At 38.3% G+C, this 7817-nt stretch overlaps 1 pseudogene; it reads left to right on the top strand.

Annotated features, from left to right (window-relative positions):
• The first annotated feature begins 1187 nt into the window (after nucleotides 1-1187).
• On the top strand, nucleotides 1188-1306 carry LOC129888056 (5S ribosomal RNA; annotated as a pseudogene).
• Nucleotides 1307-7817: the final 6511 nt, after the last annotated feature.

Below are 7817 nucleotides of genomic sequence, written 5' to 3'. Positions count from 1 at the left end.
ATTTGGATATAATGAAATGTTTTAATGAGCTATCTCATCAAATGATGATTTGATGTCTAAAGTTATATAATTTCTTATGTTATTTTGGTATCTAAATGTTATTCCATTAGATTGACCTAGCACCAAATGTAACATGTAGATGGGGACTCGACCTAAGGGGTCCATAAGTAAAGTCTTATGTTGCATTAACTATGCGCCAACATAGGAGCTGTAATAGGCTATTTAGTCTAGTAGATCCACGATTACCTCTTAAAGTTAAAGTTAAAGTTAAAGAAATAATTAAAGTTGATAGAGTTCTACCTGGCAAGTAGTCTCCCCGTGCCAACATAGGGGGTTATGTTGGATTCCATGTAATAGTTCGCATGGTCTTAAAACTAATTGACGACCTACTCTTTTTGCCATACCAAGTCTCTTCCGGGGCCATCTGGAGACTAGAATGATAGTTGATGTAGTAAATACTCTTGACAGGTAGTAGGAAATTATCCAAGCTACCTTTGGAGTCAACCGTATAGGCTTGCAACACCTATTCTAGCTTTTAGCTAGTAAGTTTAGTCCGTCCTTCGGTCTGAGGGTACAATGGTGTACGAAGACCTATCTGTCTTCCCAATCTCTTCTTGGACTGATCTTCAGTAGTTAACTGTAACTCATGATTCTTCATCTGAGATAATAGCTATGGTAACTCCGTAAAGTCTCACCACCCTCTTGAACTATAATTTTACTCAATCTCGACTGGACAGGTATTCCTTGATTGAAGGAACATGGGCTAATATTGTTAATCTGCGAATAACATTCCGTATAGAATTATTTGCCCAGGGAGTGCAAAGTGAGTCTTGTAGCCAAGGTCGTATTGTGGAATATTCGACCTCGTATATTACTTCTTACCTTCTTTAGATGACATCAACTTGTACCCTTGCCTTTTGGGTTTTGCTTTTTGCCCATCAGAGTTGGCTACCAAGTTGTGCTGAAGTCCCCTCACACAATAACCTGTATAGCCATTCCGTGGTTTGCCTTATCATTAATTGGTATTATGTTGGAGAACTATGGTATACAAGTACGCCATTTGTTAGTAATCGTCTAATCCTGCTTATTTTGCTTAAGCTCTTTTACAATTCCCTTATCGTAACTTATAACACTCTAGGTACATAATCTTGTGTCGTTGCTTCGCCGCTAGTTTGGATTTTCCCATCTCGTGCAATCATAGCATCACTAACGCACCAGATCCCACCAGAATTCCGAAGCTAAATGTGCTTGGGCAAGAGTAGTACTAGGATGGGTGACCCCCCAGGAAGTCCTCATGTCACATTCCATTGCCATCCTTGCAAGAATGTGTGAAGGCACTCATCTTTGCCCAAGAATTACCTTAGCTTCTTCTCGCTAGTCTTCATGTTTCGCCTTGCCCTCTCTTCTTCTCTTTTACAACCGATGTTGGGCTAGATCTTTAATTCAACCATGACTGTGTCCTTTTTGGCCATTTGATTTAACTTCTCTTTGTATTCCTCTATAACGTCTCCAAAATATCATAACTCATTTTCATCATGTACTCCTCCGCTTGGTCTTATGTTGTATATAACTATTCGTAGGTTGAACAACTACTCTTATACAAATGGTATGAGGTAAATGCAGTCTTTTCATCTCTCGACCTGTCTTGCTTTACATATCGACTTAACACTAGGACTTGCTCGTGCTAATGCTATTTTGTCCTACTTCTTTCTTTTCTTCCTTTACGTACTCCTTAGTCTCCTCATTTCTCACCATAGGAGATTTTCTATTCTCCTTTCTACTTGTACATCTCGATATCAGTGACCAATGACGCTGTTGCCATATCTTAATCTTTACTCAAACACGGCCCTACTACCTTTTTCGCGACCCTTAGTTTGCTTATTCCTACTTTCTTATCTTATTCACCCCTTTTTGTAGGCACCCATGATTCTTCACACGGTCTCAGATACCGCGGCTTTTATCTATTTATTATTGGCCTTGAGCTCTTGCTAACTCATGCCAGTATGGGATATCGCTTGAAATTTAAGCGGTCCTATCATCATATGACAGTGTTAGTTGATTTCTTCTCACGCTTGTATTTCTCTTTTCCACTTCCCCCCTTTAGGGTGTACCCATGTCATCCTCTGTTTATTTTCAATTGTTCATACGCATATGATTTTGTTCCAACACATTTGACATACTACACCATGTCTACACCTTCTGTTAACTCATCTATACTTTAGGTTGCCCCTATAAGAAACCCTAATATAACCATGGGGTGCTCAAAATTCTCAATAACTAGTACCTAATCTAGTCCAAGTACCGGCACTCGAGTCATACAACTAATGTAGTAGTTTAGCCAAAGCCACATTTCATTCATCCCAATCAATACATCACTAGTGCTTATAATCGTGTCGGTTTCTCCATTCGGGGCACTTATACTCTGATGACACGTGTCTCACATTTTGTTTATCATATTTTTTTCCAATGGATACCACTTGTTCCATTGATAATTTCACAATGCCTTAGTTGTTTTGTAATTTCTATTTCCTGTCTTTGAGGGATCCTACTATTTTCCAAAGTAGAGGTACATATACACAATACCCTTCTCTACTTTATGAGATTTCATCCTTATCATTACCGTGGATACGTTCTCTCAAGATATGTTACAACCGTATATCTCATTCTCTTTCTATCTCCAAAAAAATTGGCAGAGTTTCCTCTATATTCCTTACTATCCCAAACCTGCACTCAGGAAATACCAACAATGCCTCACAAGGACAACATATATTTATTCATATCACAGCCACACAGGGCTTTCAATATCAACAACCGTATGAAAATAATGGACTTACCTTATGTGTCCAACTCAAACTGCATTTGTTACACTTTCCTGTCTACTTTCCTTCCAATTTTACATTTTACATTTTGAGCTCACTACCTTACTCAATATATCTCTTTCATACCTTTGCTTAGCTGTGTGCTTTGTCACTCCCAACATCGTCAATTACTTTCTTCTGTTGATGCCGCCCTTCTGTTCAAATCCAAGGTTAGTTTAAGGAGTTTTTCCTATGACTTGGATCTATCACACGATCTTAGATGTAAAAGAAAGGTAACATCCTAAATGTCCTGTAGCCTCCTATTTATAGATGTGGTGTACCACACACTGATAAATAAGACTCTACTAGACACGGTCTATAGATATTCCAAGGAAGGATCGCTCTGATACCACTTCTTCCACGACCAAACCCCGTAGGCTGTGATGGGTGCCCGAACTGGAAACTCGCATGTACCCTTACTAACTATAAGGTAACTTGTCTCCTATTTGAGTCATAGCATGCCAACAAGCAAGACAATATATATAAGCCGACGAGGCTATCTTAATATATAGGCATAATTGTTCACACATACATATACAACCCACATACATGTCCACAGACCTCTAAGAGTAAGAATAGTAACATAAGGCGGGACAGGGCCCCCACCGTACCCGTGAACAAATAAATATATACATCGAGGGTTAATACCAAAACTAAGCTCTGGCATAATGGAGCGCTTCTGAACTGCTGAGTTGAACTCCTACGCTGACGGATCCCCAAAGTGTGTATATGTACCTGTGGGCATGAACGTAGCCCCCCCAAGAAAGGGGGTCAGTACGACATATGTACTGAGTATGTAAAGCATAGACATCATAAGGAAATTATAGTTGGCGTAGGGATGCAGGGGGCAAGTATAACATTTAACCATTTACCATACTAGCATCGTATAAAAGAAAGTCATACATATTACCATCACGTACTGTGCCCGGCCCATTTTGGAGACTCGGTGTACCATCTACATCATTCTATCAACATATGCACATATATATTATTAGCATTGTGGAACATACAACCCAATCCATGTATATAGTAAGTGCATGCCGAGGAACGTACAGCCCAATCTGCACATCATATAATAATGTCGAGGAATGATGGACCGATCTACATATCATGTAGTAATGCAAAGGAATGTTTGGTCCGATCTACATATCATATAGTAATGTCGAGGAATGTTCGGTCCAATCCACATATCATATAGTAATGCTGAGGAACGTTCTGCCTGATCTACATATAATATATCGTACCAGGCCCTTTATGGGACTCGGTGTCATCATATCATCATATACCTTACCCGATCCTTTATGGGACTCGGTGTCATCATATCATCATATACCTTTAAGGGACTCGATGTTATCATATCATCATATACCGTACTCGGCCCTTTATGGGACTCGATGAAAGATGTATTACAGTATACACAAATCAAGTAGTGAGTAACCATATACAATCTAAATCATTATCAGAGACTCGACAATGTAAGAAGATTAAGTTATCGATCGAGGACCAGAATATTAGTGTAGCCATCTTGAGTGCCTTCTAAATTCCATTGAGGCCTATATCACTTAGGATCTCGGGGACCCTATGACATGTACTAAAGTAATACTAACAGTTCATAGAATCAGGGATACTCATCGTCACATAGTCCTTAGGACTAGGAGCTTATGCATCCAGTACTTCTCAACCTATGGAGTTCAAGGAAAGTAGTTCAACTTACTACAAGAGTTTGACATTCAGAAGTGAATAAGAGATACGGATTACATTCAGGACTTAAAAGTGGAGTTACGCCAGAGATTGTATCACATTTACTTACAATTAGGGTATGCCAAAGGAAGAGAAAGAATAAGTTTTACCTATTCTCTACTTTTCCTCAAGGAGTCATCATTACATATATCGTACCCGGCCCGTCATGGGCTTGGTATCATAACCTTATTATTGCATTACCTTACCATCATAGCACCACACTTATGTCAAAGACATATCAAGAGGAAAGAAGGGTAGCTCTACGTACTTATGCCAAAAAATGCCAAGAAAAAGGAGATAACTTCACATACTTACTACTCTCCATCATATAGAAGTCATGAGAGGCAATAACTCAACGAGTATAGGAATTCTACCATCAAGAAGTGAATAAGACTTATGAGTCATACTTGGGTTTATATGAATGGAATTATCCCCACATTTCATATATCAACCACTTAAGTCTAAGACATTCCAAAAGAAAAGAAGGATAGCTTCACATACTTATGCCAAAGACATGCCAAGAGAAAGGTTCACATACCTTTTTCGGGATTAATTGAAATCCGACTTGCCTTGATACCTCCTTAACCTATTTGACATTAAATTAATACTAAGATTAATATCCTTTCACTTTCCAATATCCCACTCTACAACCAAGTACTAATAGGAGTCATTTCCTTATCCATTACCCTCGACTAGTTTGTTACTAGTTCGGATGCTACCGAAAATCGGGCAGTATTTCCCCTATAACTTCAACATTTCCGAGGTTTCAACTCAGACACAGTGTCAAAAACCATACCAACAAAAACAACCATCAGCATATATACAAGTAAACCACCTCAACATTACACAATACAACTCCAAACAACTAGCTCAAAACTACGATACCAAAATAGAGTTTTTAATCTTTATTTCATAGAATCTTTAACCATACCAAATGGAGGATCGTGTGGCTGAAAACAGAAGCATGCACACCCTTTTTAAAAAACTTTAAATCCTTTCAACATGCAACCAAACCATATGCACCCGTAGCACGACAACGAAACCCACTACTCGACTTAGATTTAGCTATAACCACTTCAATTTAGTTTGTTTCTAACGTCAGGCATCCTCATGAAATTTTTCCACTTCCAACCTTATTTAAGACATGTAATATACCTCATAACAAGATCATAAAATCCAATTTGAAAGGGAATCCCTTACCTTTTCCGAAACTTGTCAAACTTGTCGAAACTTGCCTTGGAAGTTCCTTTAGCGTGCCTAAAATGTCGTGGCTGTTTTTTAACATTTTGTTCTGCTCCAAACCATAAATTTTCATTACTAACACCTTCATAACATCGTGGTATGCCCTATATAATTAATTCATGGAGCGAAATTGAAGAACTCACCTTTTTTGTTCCTTCCAAAACCGTGGCTCTCTCCCTCTCTAGTTTCTTCTCTTCTCTTCTTTCTTGTTCTTGAATTTTCTAGATAAGTATGGAAATTTAATAAGTCATAACACATATATATATATATATATATATATATATATATAGTCCACCTAAGGGGGTGACACGTGTCAATCCCTAAGTTGTGACATATGTCAAGCCCTAAGTGGTGACACGTGTCAAGCCCTCATTGGGCCAATACTCCCCTTTCCTCCAATCATAGGCTGCCATATGGAATATGGGTTCCTTGCTCCAGCTACTGCTATATGGCACTCTCTCATTCTTCCACGTGGCACTCTCTCATGCTTCCACGTGGCACTCTCTCATGCTGCCACGTGGCACTCTCTCATGCTGCCATGTGGATTCGTAATCTCGTCTTACTTTATGAATCTATGTAATCCTTGATACGTAAGCTTGGTATGTACTCTAGTAGCTTAAGTATGTAAGATTTCCAAGTTGGTAGCTTACGTAAATAAGTCGTGTCCTACGACTCATCATTCGGTCTCCAACTTCTTCTGAATTCTTATAACTCTATTTCCAATCTTCTCTACTATGGGGTATTGCATTCTCCTTTCCTTAGAGTTGTTTGATAGCATTATAGATTATTTGGCTCACATGGAAACTCTTAAGAAGCTTAAGAGTTCTTAAGAAGTCTTAAGAGGCTTTTAGAAGCTTTAAGACATTTTAGGAAATCTTAAGAAACTTAAGAGGCTTATGATCCTTCCATGAAATTTAAGAGCCTTTCAAAAGACTTAAGAATGTGTTACAAAGTACAAAAGAATGGGGTGTAACACTATTTAGTCTAGTAGATCCACAATTAGCTCTTAAAGTTAAAGTTAAAGTTAAATAAATGATTAAAGTTGACAGAGTTCTACCCGGCAAGTAGTCTCCCCATGCTAACGTAGGGGGTTATGTTGGATCCATGTAATAGCTTGCATGGTCTTAAATATGGGTTACGATTATCTTCTCATAAAATAAATGCTTTAAGGTTTCATATAATGATTTCTCATGCATGCATTCACTTATGCATATTGCTTATAAATGTCTTAAAGTTCTTCATTGTATAGCATTATCACATACTTAGTACATTTAAAGTACTAACGCATACTTTTGCCTACATCATATATCACCATGTAGAGACCGGCATTGCTCCACACTCTTTTTCCCATGTCTAAGTTCGATCATTGAAGGCTACTACTATTTGGTGTGTTCCCATGTTTCGGAAACAATATTCCTATCTTCTCTAAGCTTATTTTATGTATAGACTATTGAGTTGGCTTTGGTAATTTGACTTTTATCTTGAGGGTGAGCTAGGAACATGTCTTAGCCCCGCAAATTCTTTAATGTAGAAGGTATTATTGGAAACAATGTATGATGTTTGAATTGACTTTGACTCTTATTCTATGTTGAATCCCTTAGTCCCATTACCCCTCTTATTTCTGCTTGTTTGAATGTCAACTCCAATGAAAAGCTTAATGAATGATAAGAGGCTTGAGTGAGGTACCTTCGAGTGTCACATTCGTCGTGTCATTCTTAGGCCCTAGGCTTGGGTTATGAAAAACTTGGAATCAAAGATCGAGGTTTTGAAATGGTCCTCAAAGACCAATATACCGCATTAAATAGGGTCTTGTTCATGGTTGTGAAGCGCGCCACAACTATGAATAGGTGACTATGGGACGTTTAGGAAAGTTTTCACTTCCTTTAAATTCATATTGTGCCCTAAAGTTTCTTAAGCCTTCCTCTAACTATCAACCTATTTTTTGTTCTCTAGATAATTCCTCGAGGAATAACACCT

Source organism: Solanum dulcamara, chromosome 4 (assembly GCF_947179165.1).
Source record: "Solanum dulcamara chromosome 4, daSolDulc1.2, whole genome shotgun sequence".
NCBI lineage: Eukaryota > Viridiplantae > Streptophyta > Magnoliopsida > Solanales > Solanaceae > Solanum > Solanum dulcamara.
This window is presented reverse-complemented; position numbering and strand designations above follow the sequence as displayed.